The sequence below is a fragment of the Pristiophorus japonicus genome, chromosome 5 (genome assembly GCF_044704955.1).
Source record: "Pristiophorus japonicus isolate sPriJap1 chromosome 5, sPriJap1.hap1, whole genome shotgun sequence".
Classification (NCBI taxonomy): domain Eukaryota; kingdom Metazoa; phylum Chordata; class Chondrichthyes; family Pristiophoridae; genus Pristiophorus; species Pristiophorus japonicus.
In genome coordinates this window covers 246106198-246120227 of record NC_091981.1, presented here as the reverse complement: position 1 = coordinate 246120227, position 14030 = coordinate 246106198, and positions in this window count along the sequence as shown.

The following is a 14030-nucleotide window of genomic DNA, read 5'->3' as shown; positions in this document are numbered from 1 at the left end:
TCGTGCTCTGGTGAAACCAACAACCAAATCATATGAAGAACTGTGTACGCTGGTCCGGGAGCACCTAACTCTGAAGGAGAGCGTTCTGATGGCAGGGTATCGATTTTACACAAGGCAACGGTCTGATGGCCAGGAAGTGGCGAGATACGTCGCCGAACTAAGGTGCCTTGCAGGACATTGCGAATTCGATGGATTCCTGGAACAAATGCTAAGAGACTTTTTTGTGCTTGGCATTGGCCATGAGTGTGTTGGAGGGTCGGTCCTGGGGGCTCTGTGCCTCGGTACGGGGAATGTTCGGAGTGGGGTGGACGGGTTGACTGTGCAGATAGCGGTTGGTGGATGTGGTGTGGTTGGCGTCGTGGGGGCGTGGTTCCGGGGTGGCCGGGGCTGGGGGCTCGACATCCGGGGATGTTCGGCATTTGGGAAGGATTCTGACGGGACGGGGCGGGTTGTGCGCGTTGGGAATGTTCCCGGTGTTGATTGGGTCCTGAGCCGGGAGGTGGCACGCTCTTGGGATGGGGGGTGGGCTGTTTGGGGTTGGGATTGTGAGAGATTTCTTCACTCGGGGTATTGTTGACCTGTGGGGTTCCCTGCCGTGGAGATTTGTTGATGCCAGTTCATTGGATGTGTTCGGGAGGGAGTTGGATGTGTTCCTTGCGGCTGGGGGGGGGTCAGGGGTGTGTGGAGGGGGCATGGGGGGGAGTTGCTGTGCAGGCTCGAAGGGCTGAATGGCCTACTCCTGCACCTATTTTCTATGTTTCTATATTTCTATGAGCTTATCCTTCGCAAACTATTGACTGTTGAAACTATTGACCATTGACTCAAACCCGAGCAAAGCTATAATGAAAGCCCAGGCTTTTATGTCCACCAGCGATAACAACAAACACATTTCACAGCATAAAGAGCTTTCGGCAAGTACTGTACACAAAGTAAGGTCGTTTTCAGGCAGGAGTACATGTGGCAGAATGTACACGCCTGCAGCTGCATGACCTCAGTGTCCATCATTAAACGTTAATGCGAGGCAGTTAACACCTTGTTGCCGCTGCGGAGGTGATCATCGAGCCCATCAATGCCGCTTCAAACACTATGCGTGCAAAGGCTGTGGAACAATGGGACACCTCCAGCGAATGTGCAGATGAGCTGCAAACCCAGCAAACCACCACGTTGCAGAGGAAGACCGATCCATGGCAGATCAAACTGAATTAGAGACTCAAACCGAGGAGGCAGAAGTGTTCGAGGTACACACCTTCACCACGAAATATCCACCGATCATGTTAAAAGTCGAACTGGATGGAATTCCAGTATCCACGGAACTGGACACGGGTGAAAGTCAGTCCATAATGAGCAAAAGGGCCTTCAATAGGCTGTAGTGCAATAAGGCACACAGGCCCAAACTTAGCCCCATTCAAGATGAGAACTTACACTAAAGAGCTGATCCCTGTAATTGGCAGTGCAGCAATAAAAGTCTCCTATGATGGAGCAGTGCATGAACTCCCACTATGGATTGTACCAGGAGATGGCCCCACACTGTTCAGCAGAAGCTGGCTGGGGAAAACCCACTGGAACTACACAACATCCGAGCGCTCTCGTTCATCGACGACACCTCATGTGCCCAGGTTCTAAGCAAGTTTCCATCGTTGTTTGAGACATCGGAAGTTTCTCGGGGGCGAAGGTGCAGATCCACTTGATTCTCGGTACACGACCCATCCACCACAAAGCACAGGCGGTGCCATATATGATGCGAGAGAAAGTGGAGATCGAGCTGGACAGGCTGCTGCGAGAAGGCAACATCGCACCGGTGGAGTTCAACGAGTGGGCCAGTTCGATTGTTCCGGTTTTGAAGGGCGATGGCATGGTCAGAATTTGTGGGGACTTTAAAGTAATGATTAACCGTTTTTCGCTGCAGGACCAGTACCTGCTACCCAAGGCAGATGACCTATTTGCGACCCTGGCAGGAGGAAAGACGTTCACCAAATTGGACCTGACCTCGGCCTACATGATGCAGGAACTGGCGGAATCTTCGCAAGGCCTCACCTGCAACAACACACACAAAGGTCTGTTCATCTACAATAGATGCCCGTTTGGGATTCGATCGGCCGTGGCTATTTTTCAAAGGAACATGGAAAGTCTGCTAAAGTCGGTTCCACATACCATGGTTTTCCAGGACGACATACTGGTCACAGGTCGGGACACCATCGAACACTTGAAGAACCTGGAAGAGGTTCTAAGTCGGCTAGATCGTGTTAGACTCAGGTTGAAACACTCGAAGTGTGTTTTCCTGGCCCCAAAGGTCGCGTTCTTAGGGAGAAGAATCGCGGCAGACGGCATCAGACCCACCGACACCAAGGCGGAGGCCATCAAGAACGCGCTGAGACCACAGAACATGATGGAGCTGCGGTCGTTCCTGGGACTCCTCAATTATTTTGGTAATTTTCTACCCGGGTTAAGCACCTTGCTACATGTGTTGCTACGCAAGGGAGATGACTGGATATAGGGGAAATCACAAGAGGCTGCTTTTGAGAAAACCAGAAATCTGTTATGGTCCAAAAAATTGCTTGTTCTGTATAACCCACGTAAATGTTTAGTGCTAGCTTGCGATGCATCTTCGACGGGATCGGGTGTGTGTTACAACAAGCGAACGAATCGGGAACATTGCAACCGGTCGCCTATGCGTCAGGAGTTTGTCCAAGCCGAAAGGGCCTACAGTATGATTGAAAAAGAAGCTCTGGCATGCGTTTACGGGGTAAGGATAAGGGGGAAGCCATTTAGGACCGAGATGAGGAGGAATTTCTTCACCCAGAGAGTGGTGAACCTGTGGAATTCTCTACCACAGAAAGTTGTTGAGGCCAATTCACTAAATATATTCAAAAAGGAGTTAGATGAAGTCCTTACTACTAGGGGAATCAAGGGGTATGGTGAGAAAGCAGGAATGGGGTACTGAAGTTGCATGTTCAGCCATGAACTCATTGAATGGCGGTGCAGGCTAGAAGGGCCGAATGGCCTACTCCTGCACCTATTTTCTATGTTTCTATGTTTCTAAAATAAATGCACTAGTATCTGTTTGGGCTTAAGTTTGAGTTAGAATCTGACCATAAGCCGCTCATATCGCTATTCTCAGAGAGCAAAGGGATTAATACCAATGCCTCTGCTCGCATGCAAAGATGGGCGCTCATGCTGTCTGCATATAGCTATGTAATCCGCCACAGACCAGGCACAGAGAACTGCGCTGATGCTTTCAGTCGGCTACCATTGCCCACCACCGGGGTGGAAATGACACAGCCTGCAGACTTGCTCTTGGTGATGGATGCATTTGACAATGAAAAGTTACCCATTATGGCCTGCCAGATCAGGACCTGGACCAGCCAGAATCCCCTACTGTCCCTTGTAAAAAACTGTGTCCTCCATGGGAGCTGGTCCAGCGTCCCAGCAGAGATGCATGAAGAGATCAAGCCGTTCCAGTGGCGCAAAGACGAAATGTCCATACAAGCGGACTGTCTTTTGTGGGGTAATCGTGTGGTCTTGCCGAAGAAAGGCAGGGAAACATTCATACGCGACCTACACAGTACCCACCCAGATGAAAGCTATAGCCAGATCCCATGTGTGGTAGCCCGGCATCGACTCAGATTTGGAGTCTTGCGTGCGCCACTGCAACACTTGCTCTCAACTGAGCAATGCACACAGGGAGGCTTTGTGATCATGGCACTCCAAACCGTGGTCTAGGATCTACGTTGACTTTGCTGGCCCGCTTCTGGGCAAAATGCTTTTGGTTGTTGTGGATGCTTATTCAAAATGGATTGAGCGTGTAATAATGTCTGTAAGCACGTCCACTGCCACCATCGAAAGCCTATGAGCCATGTTTGCCATACATGGCCTGCCTGATGTCCTTGTCAGCGACAACGGGCCGTGCTTCACCAGCGCTGAATTCAAGGAATTCATGACCCACAATGGGATCAAGCATGTCACATCTGCCCCGTTCAAGCCCGCATCCAACGGCCATGCAGAACGGGCAGTCCAAACCATCAAGCAAAGATTGAAACATGTGTCGGAAGGCTCCCTGCAGACCCGCCTGTCCCGAGTCCTGCTCAGCTACCGCACCAGACCCCACTCACTCACCGGGATTCCCCCAGCCGAGCTGCTCATGAGAAGGGTGCTCAAAACAAGCTCTTGTCCACCCTGATCTCTATGATCACATCGAGGACAGACAGCATCAACAAAGCATGTACCATGATCGCGCAAATTTGTCACGCAATATTGAAGTCAATGACCCTGTATTTGTACTCAACTATGGACATGGTCCCAAATGCCTAGCTGGCACTGTCATAGCCAAAGAAGGGAGTAGGGTGTTTCAGATCAAACTCGCAAATGGACTAACTTGCAGAAAGCATTTGGACCAAAGCAAACTGCGATTCACAGACAACCACGAGCAACACGAAGAGGGCACCACCAACTTCAACCCTCCTACACACACACAAGTGGTAACCGACATCACGGTTGACCACGAAGCTGAACTCACTATCCCCAGCAGCCCAGCAAGGCCAGCTGCACAGCTGCACAGCAGCCCAGCGAAGAACCAACCAACTCACCTATACCTGCATTTGTACCGAGACGATCGACTAGGGAGCGAAATGCCTCAGATCGGCTCACCCTGTAAATAAGTGTACTATTGACTTTGGGAGGGAGCGAAGTTATGTATGCAATCCTATGTAACATAGAAACATAGAAACATAGAAAATAGGTGCAGGAGTAGGCCATTCGGCCCTTCGAGCCTGTACCACCATTCAATAAGATCATGGCTGATCATTCACCTCAGTACCCCTTTCCTGCATTATCTCCATACCCCTTGACCCCTTTGGCCGTATGGGCCACATCTAACTCCCTCTTGAATATATCTAACGAACTGGCCTCAACAACTTTCTGCGGTAGAGAATTCCAGTGAAGAAGTTTCTCCTCGTCTCAGTCCTAAATGGCTTACCCCTTATCCTTAGACTGTGACCCCTGGTTCTGGACTTCCCCAACATCGGGAACATTCTGCCTGCCTCTAACCGGTCCAATCCCATCAGAATTTTATATGTTTCTATAAGATCCCCTCTCATTCTTTTAAACTCCAGTGAATACAGGCCCAGTCAATCCAATCTCTCCTCATATGTCAGTCCTGCCGTCCCGGTAATCAGTCTGGTGAACCTTCGCTGCACTCCCTCAATAGCAAGAATGTCCTTCCTTAGATTAGGAGACCAAAACTGAACACAATATTCCAGGTGAGGCCTCACCAAGGCCCTGTACAACTGCAGTAAGACCTCCTTGCTCCTATACTCTAATCCCCTAGCTATGAAGGCCAACATGCCATTTGCCTTCGTCACCGCCTGCTGTACCTGCATGCCAACTTTCAATGACTGATGTACCATGACACCCAGGTCACGTTGCACCACCCTTTTTCCTAATCTGTCGCCATTCAGATAATATTCTGGCTTCCTGTTTTTGCCACCAAAGTGAATAACCTCACATTTATCCACATTATACTGCATCTGCCATGCATTTTCCCATTTACTTACCCTGTCTAAGTCACCCTGCAGCCTCTTAACATCCTCCTCACAGCTCACACAGCCACCCAGTTTAGTGTCATCTGCAAACTTGGAGATATTACACTCAATTCCTTCATCTAAATCATCGATGTATATTGTAAATAGCTGGGGTCCCAGCACTAAATCTTGTGGCACCCCACTAGTCACTGCCAGCCATTCTGAAAAGGACCCGTTTATCCCGACTCTCTGCGTCCTGTCTGCCAACCAGTTCTCTATCCACGTCAATACATTACCCCCAATACTATGTGCTTTAAATTTGCACACCAATCTCTTGTGTGGGACCTTGTCAAAAGCCTTTTGAAAATCTAAATACACCACATCCACTGGTTCTCCCTTGACCACTCTACTAGTTACATCCTCAAAAAATTCCAGAAGATTTATCAAGTATGATTTCCCTTTCATAAATTCATGCTGACTTGGACCGATGCTGTCATTGCTTTCCAAATGCGCTGTTATTTCATCTTTAATAATTGATTCCACATTTTCTCCACTACCGATGTCAGGCTAACTGGTCTATAATTCCCCGTTTTCTCTCTCCCTCCTTTGTTAAAAAGTGGTGTTACATTAGCTACCCTCCAGTTCATAGGAACTGATCCACAGTTGGCAAAATGATCACCAATGCATCCACTATTTCTAGGGCCACTTCTTTAAGTACTCTGGGATGCAGATTATCAGGCCCTGGGGATTTATCGGCCTTCAATCCCATCAATTTCCCTAACATAATTTCCTGACTAATAAGGACTTCCTTCAGTTCCTCCTTCTCGCTAGACCCTCGGTCCCCTACTATTTCCAGAATGTTATTTGTGTCTTCCTTTGTGAAGACAGAACCAAAGTATTTGTTCAATTGGTCTGCCATTTCTTTGTTCCCCATTATAAATTCATCTGATTCTGACTGCCAGGGACCTATGTTTGTCTTCACTAATCTTTTTCTCTTCACATATGTATAGAAGCTTTTGCAGTCATCTTTTATGTTCCCAGCAAGTTTCCTCTCGTACTCTATTTTCCCCCTCCTAATTAAACCCTTTGTCCTCCTCTGCTGAATTCTAAATTTCTCCTAATCCTCAAGTTTGCTGCTTTTTCTGGCCAATTTATACGCTTCTTCCTTGGATTTAACATTATCCCTAATTTCCCTTGTTAGCCACGGTTGGGCCACCTTCCCCGTTTTATTTTTACTCCAGACAAGGATGTACAATTGCTGAAGTTCATCCATGTAATCTTTAAAAGTCTGCCATTGCCTATCCACCGTCAATCCTTTAAGTATCATTCGCCAGTCTATTCTAGCCAATTAACGTCTCATACCATCAAAGTTACCTTTCCTTAAGTTCAGGATCCTAGTCTCTGAATTAACTGTGTCACTCTCCATCTTAATAAAGAATTCTACCATATTATGGTCACTCTTCCCCAAGGGGCCTCGCACAACAAGATTGCTAATTAGTCCTTTCTCATTACACATCACCCAGTCTAGGATGGCCAGCCCTCTAGTTGGTTCCTCGACATATTGGTCAAGAAAACCATCCCTACTACACTCCAGGAAATGCTCCTCCACCGTATTGCTACCAGTTTGGTTAGCCCAATCAATATGTAGATTAAAGTCGCCCATGATAACTGCTATACCTTTATTGCACGCGTCCATAATTTCTGTTTGATGCTGTCCCCATCCTCACTACTACTGTTTTGCTGGTCTGTACACAACTCCCACTAGCGTTTTCTGCTGTTTGGTATTCCGCAGCTCTACCCATGCAGATTCCACATCATCCAAGCTAATGTCCTTCCTTACGATTGCATTAATTTCCTCTTTAACCAACAATGCTACCCCACCTCCTCTTCCTTTCTGTCTATCCTTCCTGAATTTTGAATACCCCTGGATGTTGAGTTCCCAGCCTTGATCACCCTGGAGCCATGTCTCTGTAATCCCAATTATATCATATTCGTTAATAGCTGCTTAATTCATCCACCTTATTACGAATACTCCCCGCATTGATGCACAGAGCCTTCAGGCTTGTCTTTTTAACACACTTTGTCCCTTTAGAATTTTACTGTAATGTGGCCCTTTTTGATTTTTGCCTTGGGTTTCTCTGCCCTCCACTTTTATTTTTTTTCTTCTTTATATCTTTTGTTTCTGTCCCCATTTTACTTCCCTCTGTAGAAACATAGAAACATAGAAAATAGGTGCAGGAGTAGGCCATTCGGCCCTTCGAGCCTGCACTGCCATTCAGTGAGTTCATGGCTGAACATGCAACTTCAGTACCCCATTCCTGCTTTCTCACCATACCCCTTGATCCCCCTAGTAGTGAGGACTACATCTAACTCCTTTTTGAATATATTTAGTGAATTAGCCTCAACAACTTTCTGTGGTAGAGAATTCCACAGGTTCACCACTCTCTGGATGAAGAAGTTTCTCCTACATAGGTTCCCATCCCCCTGCCATATTAGTTTGACCCCTCCCCAATAGCACTAGCAAACAATCCCCCTGGGACATTGGTTCCTGTCCTGCCCAGGTGCAGACCGTATTATACCGCCACCAGAGGGCGTACCTGTTGGAGTCCCAAGGGATCCCAGCAACCCTTGGGATCACTGTATATAGCAAGCCTCCCATGCTGTACCGACACTTTTGAGTTAGAATAAAGGAAATAAGGGCACACTTACTCACGTCTACAGTACTCAGTTACACCACTTTTATTATGAACATAACACTCTACACCTTTGCCAAAACATAAATATCCCCCACCATATGAGGAGACCAAAACTGGGCGCTGTGTTCTAAGTGTAACCTAACCAAGGTCTTATACAAGGACATAATGATATACTTTGTAATATAGTGAATTGTCCTGTGAGTAGGAGAAGTGAACCCTGATCGCTTTATCTCTGGCTTCACCGCATTGGTCATTGATCTTTAGGGAATGATGGGCTAAAATGGCCATATCTCTTTCTTTCACTACTGACTGTATTTCTTTTCCTGTAAGGCGTAGGTATGTTTAGCATTTGACCTACCCACGTACATGATATTACAATGTTCTAAGTTAAACATCATTTGCCAAACACGGACCCAACCCCCAGCACATTTAGATATGCTTGTCGTAGTCGAGCATCGTCTAGAGTCCTTATCTAGGCAGGGGCTTGGATGCAATCCTGAGGAACTCCTGCAGCGATGTCCTGAAGCTGAGATGATTGGCCTCCAACAAGCACATTCCTTCATGCCAGGTATGATGCCAGATAATTTTCCTGCTCCTCCCCATTGACGTCAGAGTTACCAGGGTTACTTGGTGCCACACTCAGTTGAATAGTACCTTGATGTCATAACAACATAAGAACATAAGAAATAGGAACAGGCGTAGGCCATATGGCCCCTCGAGCCAGCTCCGCCGTTCAATAAGATCATGGCTGATCTGATCTTGACCTCAACTCCATTTCCCTGCCCGCTCCCCATAATCCTTGACTCCCTTATCGTTCAAAAATCTGTCTATCTTCATCTTAAATATATTCAATGACCCAGCCTCCACAGCTCTCTGGGGTAGAGAATTCCAAAGATTCACGACCCTCTGAGAGAAGAAATTCCTCCTCATTTCCGTTTTAAATGGGTAACCCCTTATTCTGAAACTATGTTCCCTAGTCATAGATTCCCCCACGAGGGGAAACATCCTCTCTGCATCTACCCTGTCAAGCCCCCTCAGAATCTTATATGTTTCAATAAGATCACATCTCATTCTTCTAAACTTCAATGAGTCTGGGCCCAACCTGCTCAACCTTTCTTCATAAGACAACCCCTTCATCTCAGGAATCAACTTCGTGAACCTTCTCTGAACTGCCTCCAATGCAAGTATATCCCTCCTTAAATAAGGAGACCAAAACTGTACACAGTACTCCACGTGTGGTCTCACCAATACCCTGTACAGTTCCCTACTTTTATACCCTATACCCCTTGCAATAAAGACCATCATTCCATTTGCCTTCCTAATTACTTGCTGTACCTGCATGCTAACGTTTTGTGTTTCATGTACAAGGACCCCCAGCTCTCTCTGCACTGCAGCATTTTGTAATCTATCCACATTTAAATAATAATTTGCTTTTTTATTTTCCTATCAAAATTGATAACCTTACATTTTCCCACATTATACTCCATCTGCCAAATGTTTGCCCACTCACTGAGCCTATCTATATCCCTTTGCAGATTCTTTGCATCCTCCTCATGACTTGCTTTCCCACCTATCTTTGTATCATCAGCAAATTTGGCTACATTACACTTGGTCCCTTCATCCAAGTCATTAAATAGATTGTAAATAGTTGAGGCCCCAGGACCGATCCCTGCGGCACCTCACTAGTTACAGTTTGCCAACCTGAAAATGACCCATTTATCCCGATTCTCTGTTTTCTGTTACTTTGCCAATCCTCTACCCATGCTAATCTCCAACCCCATCAGCTCTTATCTTGTGCAGTAACCTTTTATGTGGCACCTTATTGAATGCCTTCTGGAAATCCAAATACATGACATCTACTGGTTCCCCTTTATCCACCCTGCTCATTACATCCTTAAAGAACCCCACTCCAGGACTTCAGCACATAAATTTAGCCGATATTTTTCTCTCAACACACACCACTAACACAGTTTAACTGGTCTATTAACAGAAAATGCTGGAAATGCTCAGCAGGTTTGGTAGCATCTGTGGAGAGAGAAACAGAGTTAACGTTTCAGGTCGATGACCTTTCGCTAGAACACAAACAGATTAATTGCTCATTTGTCTCATTATTGTTTTTAGGACCTTGCTGTGTGCAAATTTGTTGCTATGTTTCTCTACATACAACAACGACGACACTTCAAAAGTTATTAATTGGCTGTGAAGCATTTTGGGATGTCCTGATGTCATGAAAGGCACTATATTTAGCCATAGGTCTATAATATATTTGCTTCATGGGTTTGCTTAAGAATTCATAGAAACACATTGCTATTAAGAACTAGTTGGTTTATTAGCAAAAGGTTTAACAATCACTCTACCCATTATCAGTTCATCCACCAGGCTCACAACCACCTGCCTCATCGTGGATCCCCCGAACCCAGCTGGCTGGGGTTTTATTGAGTCTTGTGAACATCACATGACTGGCTATGCCACTTCCAACTCAACAGCTCTACAAACCTATGAGCATACTCACAAGTATATACATTACAAGGCCCTCTAGCAACATGCATCATGCTTTGGATACAACGCTGTAGTGGTGATGTTACTGGACGAGCAATCCAAAGAACATGAGTTCAAATCCCACCATGGCTGTTTGAGAATTTGAATTCTGAAAAAGTGATCATGAAGCTATCAGGTTGTGATAAAAACCCATTTGGTTCACTAATGTCGCAGGGATGGAAACCTGCTGACCTTACCTGGTCTGGCCTATATGTGACTCCAGTCCCACATCAGTGTGGTTGACTCTGAAGTGGCTTTGCAAGCCTCAGTTGTATCAAACTGCTACAATGAAAATTGCAGCGGTTCAAGGAGAAGATTCACCATCACCTTTTTAGGCCAAGGAGGGATGGGCAATAAATGCAGCCTAGCCAGCGATGCCCACATCCTGTGAATGAATTTCTTTTTAAAATCAGTGAATCCAGGATTCCACATATTATAGGCAGGAGAGTCTAAACATAAACTTTCCGTGTGTGCTGACAACATCGACAATACAGAACCAACCCAAGCACCTCATCCACCAGCGTTTTTCAAAGCACCAAACAACGTGGGTGACTCAGGCTGCAAATGTAACTATTCTCAAACAACGAGCGTGTCCCTCATCAGGGTATCTTCACATAAACCTGGGAATCCTCTCCCTTTGCACGGTCAGGCGCTGGTTTTGGATACCTTGATATACATTTCGCGCTGAAACCTGCAACTCCACCACTCTCACTAGCATATACACCAACCTAACCAGATGGAATAGTGTTATGTTCAGAATAACTCCACAGACTGTATGCTGTAAGCTCAAACTGTTGTGACCTTGGTCTCTTTAATGTAACTCCAGAGTGAGGAATCAGCATGATAGACTGCCTTTTACACCTGCTTGCTCGAGGTAGGTGACCCTTGGGTCTCCCACAGGTGTGCCCCTTTGTGGCAAGTCTTACACACTAGAAAAGTTTACATACATAACATCACTCACCCCCAAAGTCTTAGATACAAGTTATTTGCAAGTTGAGGCGATCCGGGGCTCTATATTTCCGGTTGATCGCCTGAGTTGAAGTCCTGGCATGGGTGAGTTGGTCGGATCATTGCTACGCTGCGGTGTGGCTGGTCTGATCGGACTGTCGGGCATGGTGGGTTCATTCTTGTGGTTGACCACGAGGTCGATTGCTGGTTGGGTGTGTGGGGGTGGATCAATGATGGTAATGTCCTTTTCAAACTATTCTTGGTTGTCAGTAAATCGCAGTTTGGTCTGATCCAAGTGCTTTCTGCACGTTTGTCCATTCAAAAGTTTGACAACAAACACTCTATTCCCCTCGTTGGCTAAAACAGTGCCAGCAACCGATTTGGAACCATGACCATAATTAAGAACAAACACAGGATCATTAACCTCAATGTCACGTGATACAGCCGTGCGATCGTAGTACATGTTATGCCAGTGCCGCCGGGTTTCTACATGATCATTGTGATCCGGGTGGACTAAGGAGAGCCTGGTTTTGAGTGCTCTCTTCATTAACAATTCTACAGGGGGGAACACCAATAAGCGAGTGGGGTCGCGTCCGGGAGCTGAGCAGAATCCAAGATAACCAGGTGTGCAGGGAACCGTCCATCACGCGTTTCAAGCTCTGCTTGATAGTTTGGACTGCCCGCTCTGCTTGACAATTGGATGCAGGCTTAAACGGGGCAGACCTGACAAGCTTGATGCCATTGCGGGTCATAAACTCGTTGAATTCCGAGCTGGTGAAACCTGGTCCATTGTCACTAACAAGGACGTCGGGCAAACCATGGGTGGCGAACATGGCTCGGAGGCTCTCAATGGTGGCAGTGGACGTACATGATGACATTATTATACATTCAATCCATTTAGAGTAAGCGTCTACTGCTACAAGGAACATCTTTCTTAGAAAGGGGCCAGCAAAATCTACGTGGACCCTGGACCACGGTATGGAGGGCCATGACCACAGACTCAGTGGGGCCATGACCGCAGACTCAACTGTGAGCAAGTGTTACATTGGTGTATGCATGACTCCAATTCCGAGTCAATACCGGGCCACCAAATGTGCGACCTGGCGATAGTCTTCATCATGACTATGCTTGGATGGGTACTGTGCAGGTCGCGTATAAACATTTTCCTGCCTTTTTTTAGCAAAACTACGCAATTCCCCCATAGGAGACAATCCGAATGGATGGACAGTTCATCCTTGTGTCGGTAAAATGGCTTAATTTCATCTTGCATTTCCCCGGGAACCGCCGACCTGCTCCCATTAAGGACGCAGCTTTTTATTAGTGATAGCACAGGGTCCTCGCTCTCAAAAGCACCCATTACAAGAAGCAAGTCTGTGGGTTGCGCCATTTCCACCCCAGTGGTGGGCAATGGTAGCCGACTGAGGGCATCAGCACAGTTCTCCGTGCATGGTCTGTGGCGGATTACATAATCATACGCAGATAACGTTAGTGCCCATCTTTGGATGCGGGACGAAGCATTGGTGTTAATACCTTTGCTTTCTGAGAACAGCGAAATGAGCGCTTTGTGGTCAGTTTCGAGTTCGAACTGGAGTCCAAATAGGTATTGGTGCATTTTCTTAACCCCGTATATGCATGCTAAAGCTTCTTTCTCAACCATACTGTCGGCTCTTTCAGCCTTAGATAAACTTCTGGACACATATGCAACCGGTTGCAGTTTGCCTGAAACATTGGCTTGCTGTAACACACAACCGACCCGTACGAAGATACATTACAAGCTGGTACTAAACGTTTACACGGGTCATACAATACAAGTAACTTGTTAGAACATAGCAGGTTTCTGGCCTTATTAAAGTCTGTCTTTTGAGATTTACCCCAAACCCTTGCGTCGCAATAAATGCAAAGGTTCCAGCAAAGTGCTTAACCCCGGTAGAAAGTTACCAAAATAGTTGAGGAGTCCCAGGAACGAACGCAGCTCCATCACATTCTGTGGTCTGGGTGTATTCTTGATGGCCTCCATCTTGGAATCCATGGGTTTGATGTCGTCTGCCGCAATCTTTGTCCCCAGAAATTCGAACTCTGGCGCCAGGAAAACACATTTGGAGCATTTCAGCCTGAGTCCCACTCTGTCCAGTCGCTTTAAAACCTTTTCCAGGTTGTGCAAGTGTTCGGTGGTGTTGCGACCAGTGATCAGGATGTTGTCTTGAAACACCACGATGCGCGGAAGCGATTTCAGCAGACTCTTTATGTTCCTCTGGAAGATGGCCACAGCTGAGCGAATCCCAAAAGAGCATCTGTGGTATATGAACAGTCCTTTGTGCGTGTTGATGCACTT